A 12,204-nucleotide genomic window follows, 5' to 3' on the forward strand; every position below is an offset into this window, starting at 1 on the left:
GAGCCTGCTTCCCTTCCTCTCTCTCTGCCTGCCTCTCTGCCTACTTGTGATCTCTGTCTGTTAAATAAATAAATAAAATCTTAAAAAAAAAATAACTGCAGTATCAACCTTCAACACCTAGAATGTGGGACACTTTGTAGGAAAAATAACTCCCGATTCTTAAAGAAATCAATGACAAGGGAAGGGAAGAGGCTGGGGGAGCTCCCACAGATGGAGACAAAGGCAGGACCAGTTGCAGGAATCCTGATTCAAACACATGAGCAGCAGAAAGGTCATCTTTTTGCAGAAAGTCAAGGATATATTATAGGATATTATAGGTATTATAGGATATCATGGAACAGCCATTCATTTAGTTTGGTGTAATATTTGTGTTGTGGTCACGTTGTGTAAAGCCCTTATTTGTTAGAGATATACCGTGAAGGAGTTCCAGGCAAATGATGAAGTCTTGACCGACTGTTCCTTTTTGCCTGGGACTGACTGGATTTCTGAGACACGGGCTTTCAGCGTTGACATCGGGACAGTCCAGAGCAAATAGGGACAGTGAGTCAATGATGTCTGAGAGTTTTTTAAAAATGTTTCACCAAAGGAAAAATACCTGAGTGGGGCCTCGGAAAATGTTGATGGTAGACTGAGCACTGAATACCTGGGAGTTTATCATCCTAGTCTGTCTCTTGTGGGCTGTTTGACAATTTCTATGGTAATAAAAAATAATAATTAAATGACTTCCACTTTCAGTAACATTTTGGAATTTGAAGGTTGTATTTTCTCATTGTCTGGGGAATCAAGGAGTCAAAATGAGAAGGAATCCGGGGACTTTGCAGGGACAGTGACCTCCACTCCAAGTTTGTGTTACGGTGAGAACTTTTGGCAGAGAAGCCTAAAACTGGAGTGATTTCTTCCTAGCTGAGTCCTATGTATTCAAACCCACTGAACACATCATGCAAAAGGCATCTTTACCTTCTATATGACAGCAAGCTCAAGAACAAATTTATTTATTCATTAATTTTTTTTTAGATTTTATTTATTTATTAGAGAGAGACATATTGACAGAGACAGCGAGAGGGCACACGCAGGGAGGAGAGGAAGAAGCAGGCTCCCGCTGAGCAGGAAATCCCTAACCAGGGGCTCCATATCAGGACTCTGGGATCATGATCTGAGCTGAAGGCAGATACTCAACCGACTGAGCCACCCAGGAGCCCCGAAAAAGAATTTGTTTTCAGAGACGGTTATTTGTATCTGAGATTTGGTGTGAGCCCTCACTGGAAATACAGAGCTGGGATGCTGATACAGCATATTTCCTGAAGGAGCTCTACCAACGACAAGTTAATTCTGTGGAGCTAACCCTGAAGAGGGTAGCAAGTGGGGATTTCTGAGAAAACAATGGGATCTTTTGAGTTCAAATGGCAGGTAAATGCACAGGGCCAATTTGGAAAGGAAATAGAGAGTCCTGTCCCAGAGCCTACTGTGGGATGAGTGTTTCGATTATACATCCTGAAAGAGAGGGCTCAGGGCAAGGGCACCTCTGTAATGTTAAAGAGGTAACATACAATGGTGGCAGGAGAGGACAGTCAGCCCCAAGTCTCTTCACTTTCTCATTGGATAGAAGTTGACACTGTATTGCTTTAGAAAAATCCTTGAAGCTGACTTTCTTCAATAAAGAGGGTGTGAGAAGAGTGAAAGGAAGCAAAGCAGTGAGGCCTGAAAATGGCAGAGGCAAGACAGAGGAATTCTGGACGAGAACACACAGCCTGCTCCCTACGGGGCCTGCATGGGAGGCCTGTCCTGGCCTGTGTTCACAGATCTACCTCATCCGAGGACCTTCTACACCGAGGCAGGCTTGTGGAAGGGCTCAGGTGGGATTCTCCAGGCCACCGATGGTTGCAGACCAGTGTTCTTGGAATTCGGTCATTCCAGCTTGCGTGGTGGCTGTGCACATTCAGATGCACTTGAGAGACACATATGTGTCCATCCCAAAGCCTCCACACTGACCCGGACACCACGTCTACTTCAGGTGCAGGAAACCACACACCATTAGGTCACAACAAGGTGGCAGGGGAGAGTAGTGATGTAAGCCTTTTATCTGAAGCTGCCCGTGGTGCCCTAGGACAGGAAGTGTTGGGATTCCAGATCCCTTATCAGAAGCAGCCAGCTTTGCTGTAATTCGCTGACCAGAGACTCCTTGAAAGTGCAGTGAATGGGATAAAATATGAGCCTTGATCCATGATGGCTTGTAGGTGAGAGTAGCCGGGCTTTTGCTTCTGGGATCTCTGCATTTAATAGAAGATGTTACATGTTGAAGGAGCTCCGGAAGCAGGTGTTGCCTTCCAAAGACTAGTTTGGGGGTTTAAGTATCCACAGCACCATCACCAGGCAGTCTGGACAATTCCTAGACAAGCACCAGCAACTGGGGAAAAGCTTGCACAGAGGAAACACCGACCTATTATTCACCACCACCACCATCACCGTCACCATCATCACCATCATCACAATCACCATCACTGTCATCATCATCACCATCACCATCATCATCATCACCATCATCATCACCATCATCATCATCACCATCATCATCACCACCATTATCATTGTCACCATCATCATCATCATCACCATCACTGCCATTATCATCACCATCACCACCATTATCACCATCAACATCACCACCATCACCATCATGATCATCACCATCACCATCATTGTCACCATGATCATCATCACCACCACCATCATCATCACTGTCATCAACATCATCATCATTATCATCACCATTATTGTCATCACCACGACCATCATCATCATCATCACCATCACCACCATCATCATCATCATCACCACCATCTTCACCATCATTATCATCGTCACCATCATCATCATCACTGTCATCAACATCATCATCATTAAGACCATCACTCTCATCATCACCATCACCACTGTCACCATAATCACCACCATCATCATCATCATCACCACCATCACCATCACCATCATCAGGACTAGAAGAAATCAATTTGTAGAGGCTCTAGGCCAGAACTACAAATAAACAGGGAACTCAGAATGGAAGGCATCCAGTGCCAGCTATATCCAAGCAAATGAGAGCATGCTCAGAGCACGGTGAGAGGAGCAGATGTGGAGCCAGTGTAGGATGGAGAGCCAGGAAGAGGAGGGGGTGGCAGAGGGCTCTGGTACCCTTCCTCTCTGGCCAGCTGACTGCCTGGCCAGGCCAGGAGGGGCTCTTGAGTTTCAGAGCAGGCATGACTTGCACAGGGGAGCCTTCCACCCTCAGCAGCCTTCTCCAGATGTCTCTGCTCAGCTAGACTTCATGTTTCCTGGAAGAAGGAGAAAATGTACCCAAAGGCAGCATGCAGGACTAGTGAGTGCCTGTGGGAATTACAAAAAGGCAGACGTTTGCTGAAATCCCAGATTCACCCTTATTTGCTCTGTGACCCAAGTCTCAAAACTCACTCCTCAACCCCTCTGTTTCTGCACCTTAAAATGAGCATAATAGAGTAAAATTTCCAAGTTCTTTATGTTAACTAATTGAGATAGTAAAGCACAGACGTCTGTGTGCTAAAAATTCTTTTACTGAATAGTTAACAATAATATATAAAATCTAGTTTTGAAGGGAGATATCATGGATATAAAATTGTCCCCCGAAAAAGATGTGATTTGCTGATATTCCATTTGAAGGGGCAGCAAAGTATAGAAAGAAAGGCTCCAAAGCTAGAAAATCCTTAGTTTCCTTACGGCCAGCCTATTTGTGGAAGGATTCATACACGACATACCCATTTGAAAGAAGATCCTAATTAATCAGCACTAACAGCTGAGTGATCGTTGATTGTTGTTACTGTTGTGTTTTGTTTTACTTTATTTTATTTTATTCTTTGGCTGTTGTTACTGTTTTAATGAGCCCCTCTATGTGACACATGGTCTGTGAGGGACTTCCACGGGCTCTTTCATTATTGAGAACTAGGTAAGTGAAATTATGTCTGTTTTTAGAGAGGAACAGACTAAGTGAGGCACTGAGATTTTTTTTTTTTTTTAATGTCTACGAAATTCACACAACTTGGTAAGAGCAGCACATGAGGTCTGGCTGGCTTCACAGATACCTTTTCAGATAAACTCTGACATCCTCAGAGTGTATACAATTTTTTGTTCTGCACAATCAGTTATGGAATATGTGGTCTTCTCTTAAATGCATGTGTAGTTCTCATGAAATATATAAATGACTGCGAATAGTCATCTTTGTTTTAGTCCTCTGAGTCAGTTTATTGGGCTCAGGTAAAATTACATAGTTTCTTTTTTAAAGGGAAAAAAAAGCCATAATATTCTGATACTATGTGCTGGTTTTCAGATTTCACATTTAATTTTTTTCTTCATTTTTTCCTTTTGACTCTGTCCATATAAGTGTAGGCAATCTACCTATACGATGCTGTGTTAATAAATAAGGAAGAAATTAAGAATTGTGCACTACTTTTAAAGTGGGGAAGATGAGTTACGTATCTAAAGTAGAAACAGAATTTCCTGATTTAAACATTGTACCTGTTGTCCATACTGATTTTCAAGTTCCCTGTGCCCCATTGGTCACTATAGAAACACCCGTTTTCCTTCTGTTTGGGGATATCTTGGAATTAAAGAATGGACATAGTGCCATCTTGTGTTGCCTTCCTTTAAAGTTGTTCAACTGCCCTCAGGAAGAATCGAAATAAATCTTCAAATTCCCAGCCCTTGGGTTTCACTAAGTAGGGAAATCTCTTAATCTCAGGTAAATGCCTTCCTCTGCTCTTCAGAAGAAGGGGATTATAAATATGTCTTAAATTCATTTAATGCATATTTAAATTAAAAAATCCAAAAAGTCTTTGCATGATCATTTCTCTGCATGCAGAAAAATTACACTTTAAGTCTGGTGGTACAGTTTTTCACCTCGATCTCATTGCATCAAAATATTATTTAGTTACTCCAGGAACGTGGGTATTCTTTTGTTTTTTTTTTTAAATTTTTTTTTAAATTTGTTTATTTACAACATAACAGTGCTCATTGTTTTGGCATCACACCCAGTGCTCCATGCAGTACATGCCCTCCCATTTACTCACCTCCCAACCCCTGGTTCCTCAACCTCCCAACCCCCCACCCCTTCAAAACCCTCTGGTTGTTTTTCAGAGTCCATAGTCTCTCATGGTTCATCTCCCTCTCCAGTTTCCCTCAACTCCTTCTCCTCTCCATTCCCCACGTCCTCCATGTTATTTGTTATGCTCCACAAATAAGTGAGGCCATATGATACTTGACTCTCTCTGCTTGACTTATTTCGCTCAGCATAATCTCTTCCAGTCCCCTCCATGTTGCTACAAAAGTTGGGTATTCATCCTTTCTGATGGAGGCATAATGCTCCATTGTGTATATGGACCACATCTTCCTTATCCATTCGTCCGTTGAAGGGCATCTTGGTTCTTTCCACAGTTTGGCGACCGTGGCCATTGCTGCAATAAACATTGGGGTACAGATGGCCCTTCTTTTCACTACATCTGTATCTTTGGGGTAAATATCCAGCAGTGCAATTGCAGGGTCATAGGGAAGCACTATTTTTAATTTCTTCAGGAGTCTCCACACTGTTCTCCAAAGTGGCTGCACTAACTTGCATTCCCACCAACAGTGGAAGAGGGTTCCCCTTTCTCCACATCCTCTCCAACACACGTTGTTTCCTGTCTTGCTAATTTTGGCCATTCTAACTGGTGTCAGGTGGTATCTCAATGTGGTTTTAATTTGAATCTCCCTGATGGCTAGTGATGATGAACATTTTTTCATGTGTCTGATAGCCATTTGTATGTCTTCGTTGGAGAAGTGTCTGTTCATATCTTCTGCCCATTTTTTGATATGATTATCTGTTTTGTGTGTGTTGAGTTTGAGGAGTTCTTTATAAATCCTGGATAGATCCTTTTGATCCTTTTGTCTGTACTGTCCTTTGCAAATATCTTCTCCCATTCCGTGGGTTGCCTTTTTGTTTTGTTGAATGTTTCCTTTGCTGTGCAGAAGGTTTTGATCTTGATGAAGTCCCAAAAGTTCATTTTCACTTTTCTTTCCTTGGCCTTTGGAGACATATCTTGAAAGAAGTTGCTGTGGCTGATATCGAAGAGGTTACTGCCTATGTTCTCCGCTAGGATTCTGATGGATTCCTGTCTCACGTTTGAGGTCTTTTATCCATTTCGAGTTTATCTTTGTGTACGGTGTAAGAGAATGGTCGAGTTTCATTCTTCTACATATCGCTGTCCAGTTTTCCCAGCACCATTTATTGAAGAGACTGTCTTTTTTGCATTGAATATTTTTTCCTGTTTTGTCAAAGATTATTTCACCATAGAGTTGAGGGTCCATATCGGGGCTCTCCACTCTGTTCCACTGGTCTATGTGTCTGTTTTTATGCCAGTACCACGCTGTCTTGGTGATCACAGCTTTGTAGTAAAGCTTGAAATCGGGTAACGTGATGCCGCCAGTTTTGTTTTTGTTTTTCAAAATTTCCTTAGCAATTTGGGGGTCTCTCCTGATTCCATACAAATTTTAGGATTATTTGCTCCAGCTCTTTGAAAAATACCGGTGGAATTTTGATTGGAATGGCATTAAAAGTATAGATTGCTCTAGGCAGTATAGACATTTTAATAATGTTTATTCTTCTGATCCAAGAGCATGGAACGGTCTTCCATCTTTTTGTGTCTTCTTCAATTTTTTTCATGAGAGTTCTGTAGTTCCTCAAGTACAGGTCCTTTACCTCTTTGGTTAGGTTTATTCCCAGGTATCTTATGGTTCTTGCTGCTCTAGTAAAGGGAATCGATTCTCTAATTTCCCTTTGTGTATTTTCATTGTTAGTGTATAAGAAAGCCACTGATTTCTGTACATTGACTTTGTATCCTGTCACATTACTGAATTGCTGTATGAGTTCTAGTAGTTTGGGGGTGGAGTTGTTGGAGTTTTCCATAGAAAGAGTCATGTCATCTGCGAAGAGAGAGAGTTTGACTTCTTCCTTGCCAATTTGGATACCTTTTATTTCTCTTTGTTGTCCGATTGCCGTTGCTAGGACTTCTAATAGTATGTTGACAAGAATGGTGAGAGTGGGCATCCTTGTCATGTTCCTGATCTCAACGGGAAGGCTGCAAGCTTTTTCCCATTGAGGATGATATTTGCTGTGGGTCTTTTATAGATAGATTTTATGAAGTTAAGGAATGTTCCCTCCATCCCTATACTTTGAAGAGTTTTCCTCAGGAAGAGATGCTGGATTTTGTCAAATGCTTTTTCTGCATCAATTGAGAGCACCATGTGGTTCTTCTCTCTTCTCTTATTGATTTGTTCTATCACATTGATTGATTTGCGAATGTTGGACCAAGCTTGCAAACCAGGGATGAATCCCACCTGGTCATGGTGGATAATCTTTTTAGTGTGCTGCTGGATCCTGTTTGCTAGGATCTTGTTGAGAATCTTTGCATCCATATTCATCAGTGATATTGGTCTGAAATTCTCCTTCTTGGTAGGGTCTTTGCCTGGTTTGGGGATCAGGGTAATGCTGGCTTCATAAAAAGAGTCTGGAAGTTGTCCTTCTGCTTCAATTTTTTGGAATAGCTTCAGGAGAATTGGTGTTATTTCTTCTTTGAAAGTTTGGTAGAATTCCCCAGGGAATCCGTCAGGAACTGGGCTCTTGTTTTTTAGGAGGTATTTGATCACTGCTTCAATCTCATTATTAGATATCGGTCTATTCAGGTTGTCAATTTCTTCCTGGTTCAATTTTGGGAGTTTGTAGCTTTCCAGGAATGCATCCATTTCATCTAGGTTGCTTAGCTTATTGGCATATAACTGTTGGTAATAATTTCTGATGATTGTTTCTATTTTATTGGTGTTCGTTGTGATCTCTCCCTTTTCATTCATAATTTCATTAATTTGGGCTTTCTCTCTTTTCTTTTGGTTTAGTGTGGCCAATGGATTATCGATCTTATTGATTCTTTCAAAAAGCAGCTTCTAGTTTCATTGATACGTTCTATTGTATCTCTCATTTCTACCTCATTGCTCTCTGCTCTAATCTTGATTATTTCCCTTCTTGCATGTGGAGTTGGTTTGATTTGTTGTTGATTCTCCAGTTCTTTAAGGTGTAGAGACAGCTGGTGTATTCTGGATTTTTCAATGTTTTTGAGGGAGGCTTGGATGGCTATGTATTTCCCCCTTAGAACCGCCTTTGCTGTATCCCATAGGTTTTGGACTGAAGTGTCTTCATTCTCATTGGTTTCCATGAATTGTTTAAGTTCATCTTTGATCTCCTGGTTGATCCAAGCATTCTGAAGCAAGGTGGTCTTTAGCTTCCAGGTGTTTGAGTTCCTTCTGAACTTTTCCTTGTGATTGAGTTCCAGTTTCAAAGCATTGTGATCGGAGAATATGCAGGGAATAATGTCAGTCTTTTGGTATCGGTTGAGTCCTGCTTTGTGACCCTGTATGTGGTCTATGCTGGAGAAGGTTCCATGTGCACTTGAGAAGAATGAGTATTCTGTTGTTTTAGGGTGGAATGTTCTGTATATGTCTATGAGGTCCATCTGGTCCAATATTTCATTCAATGCTCTTATTTCTTTATTAATTTTCTGCTTCGATGATCTGCCTATTTTTGAGAGAGGCATATTAAGATCTCCTATTATTATTGTATTCATATCAATATGACTCTTTATCTTGATTAATAGTTTTCTTATGTAATTGGGTGCTCCCATATTGGGGGCATAGATATTCACAATTGTTATATCATCTTGGCGGATAGTCCCTTTAAGAATTATGTAGTGTCCTTCTGTATCTCTGACTACAGTCTTTAGTTTAATATCTAATTTATCTGATATGAGATTCACTACTCCGGCCTTCTTTTGAGGCCCATTGGCATGAAAGATGCTTCTCCATCCCTTCACTTTCAGTCTGGGTGTATCCTTAGGTTCAAAATGGGTCTATTGTAGACAACATATGGATGGGCCCTGTCATTTTATCCAATCTGCAACCCTGTGTCATTTTATGGGTGCATTTAGGCCATTCACATTGAGATGATTATTGAGAGATAGGTTTTTATTGACATCGTGTTGGCTTTGAAGACTTTCTGTCTGTAGATTGTTTCTATATTTCTGTTCAATGATATTTTTAGGATTTTTTCTCTTTTATAGGACCCCCCTTAATATTTCCTGCAGTGCCGGCTTGTGGTTGCATAGTCTTTTAAGCCTCGCCGGTCTTGGAAACTCTTTATCTCTCCATCCATTTTAAATGTCAGTCTTGCTGGATAGAGTATTCTTGGTTGCATGTTCTTCTCATTTAGTACTCTGAATATATTTTTGCCAGCCCTTCCTGGCTTGACAGGTCTCTGTGGAAAGGTCTGACGTTGTTCTAATGGGCTTTCCTCTGTACGTAAGGAGCTTCTTTGTCCTAGCTGCTTTTAAGAGGGTCTGTTGAGAAACATAATTCCTCATTCTAACTATAAGGTGTCGTGAGGACTTTCGAGAATCTAAAATCTTGGGAGGAAATCTCTCTGCCTCTAGTATATGAACGTTGTTTCCATTCGTGAGATTGGGAAAATTTTCATAGACAACTTCTTCCACTATATCTTCTAGACTTCTTTCTTTTTCCTCCCCTTCAGGGATTCCAATAATTCTGACGTTGGAACATTTCATGGCATTGTTTATTTCCCTGATTCTGTTTTCATGTCTTCTGAGCTGTTTGTTCCAGGCTTCCTCCTGATCCTTTCTCTCTATCTGTTTGTCCTCCAGATCACCAATTCTATCTTCTGTCTCAGTTACCCTAGCTTTTAGAGAATTTAGATTAGATTGGAACTCATTGAGAGCACTTTGAACATCATCCCTGGTGGCTTTCAGTTCTGCCCTAACATTGTGAACATCATCCCTGGTGGCTTTCAGTTCTGCCCTAATCAGTTCTGTTTGATCATCCATGGCTTTCTCCAACCTCGCTATTGCCTGGAAAATTGTTAGTCTGAATTCCTTTTCTGACATATTGTCTATGTTGATAGCCATTAGCTCTGTTGCAGAAGGTCCATCCTCTGAATTTTTCTTCTGTTAGGTATTCCTCCTCCTAGTCATTTTGGTAAAAGACAACTGAACAGACGCAGCTGGACTTCTCGATTGTGGTGCAGTCAATGTGCACCCTGGAACACTTCTGTGCAATCAGGATTCCCCACCCAAATGAGAGAAAAAAGAAAAGAAAGAGAAATAGAGAAGAAGAAAGAAAAAAAATGGAAAAGAAAAAAGGGAAAAAAAAGAGAGAGAGAGAGAGACAGAGAGGAAAAAAAGGGAAGATAAAAGAGAAGGCTCACCCCAAAAGGGCCTCAAGGTAAGATTTGTGAAGTATACAAACAAAAACAGACAAACAAAAAGACTGATAAAAGTATATGACAAGAGAACAAAATATATATATATATGTATATATATACATATATATACATATATGTATATATATACATATATATACACATATATATGTATATATACTTAAGTATATATATACTTAAGTTTATATATACATATATATTAATTATATATAATTAATATAATATATAATATAATATTATATATTTATTTATTTATTATATATATAATATATATATTATATATAAATATATATATCTTATATATTATATACTATATATAAATATATATATCTTATATATATTTTATATATATTATATAAATATATATATTATATATTATATAATATATAATATATAATATAATATATATATAATATAATATAATTATATATAATTAATATATATGTATATATATACTTAAGTATACATATACATATATATATGTATATATATATGCAAAAAAAAAGGGGGGGGAAGAACTTCATCAGAATGAAGCCCAAGTATCAGATTTATATATTATCAGGACAAACACAAATTCACAGAAACATTGACAGAAGGAAAAATTGCGAGAGTGGTTATAAATTCTCAGTGTGGTTGAGGAAGGTTATTTTGATTCTTCCTGAATGTATCTTGATGTTCTTGTTAAGGGACTCAATTTCCTAAGTTACAGGGGGATTAGAAACTGGTTTGCCTATAGGGGTAGCATTGATTGGAGAAAGGGGATTACCTTGAAGTTTAACTCTGTATGTATAGTAGAAAATAAAAATTAAAAAAGAATAAACTAGACTAAACTAAGTTAAAATTAAAAAAGAATTAAAAAATAGAAAAGCAAAAGAAAAACACGGGTGTATGTATCAAAAAGTTCAGGTTAGAAGGTTATTAAAGAATTTGATGTACCGGACATCTCAGTGTGGTGGTAAATAGGTTAAAAAATTATCTGTATGTATAAAAAAAAAAGAACCAGAATATTGGTAAAGAGTTAAAAATAAAAGTTGTATTTATGAAGTAGTGGTGGTTGTTCTCTTGTAGTCTTTTTTTTTTTTTTCTTCCTTCCTGGTTGGTTTTCTGGGGGAGGGCCTGCCACGTGGGTTTCCAGACAAGTTTGTTCCCTGAGTTAGGTCCTCCGGCTCCCCTCAAGGGTGTGGGCTCTGAGGAAACTGTTCTTTTCAGGCTTTTGTTCTCTGGGGGTTTTTGTGTTTTTTCATCTGCTTTCTCTCGCCTTGACATCTTTTGATGATTTTTGGAGGTTTAGAGGAGAGCAAACTGCACCCTGACCTCCCTCTCAGAGAGAAGCCTCAGAATGTTTTGCAAGAGCTGCTGGCAGAGTCGGTTCTGAGTCACTGTCCCTGGGGATGCAGGAGCTCCTTGTTGTACCCAAAACTAGGGCAGTGTTGGCTGTCTGGGCAGCTCCAGACCACCAGAGAGGTCTGAGCAGAGATCGCACACTGAGATTTTCCCGCTGTCCAGGGCTGGGAATGTCTGGTTTTTCAGGATGCCAGAGCTCCAGGCTAGCACCTATGAGCACCTCTCCCAAGGGAGGGTGTGGGATGCGCGCGTTTCAGGATTGCCATCTGGCCAAGTTCCCAGCCCCTCACGGGAGCCAGACCCGACTCGTTCTGGGGCGCTCTGGCATTCAGGCGCCCTGGCAGCTCAGGGATGGAGACCTGCTTTCTCCGCCACACTCTCTCTGGCTCAGCACCAGGGGAGGCTGTCCTGGGTCTGGGGACTTAGGTCCCTGACCCTAACCGCCCAGATTCCCACTATTTCCCCCCCGCGATCCTTTGCTTTTTGTTTTTGAGTGCTTTCAACCAGACTCCAAGTTAATGCTGGTC

The sequence above is a fragment of the Meles meles genome, chromosome Y, assembly GCF_922984935.1.
Source record: "Meles meles chromosome Y, mMelMel3.1 paternal haplotype, whole genome shotgun sequence".
In the NCBI taxonomy this organism is placed as follows: Eukaryota; Metazoa; Chordata; class Mammalia; order Carnivora; family Mustelidae; genus Meles; species Meles meles.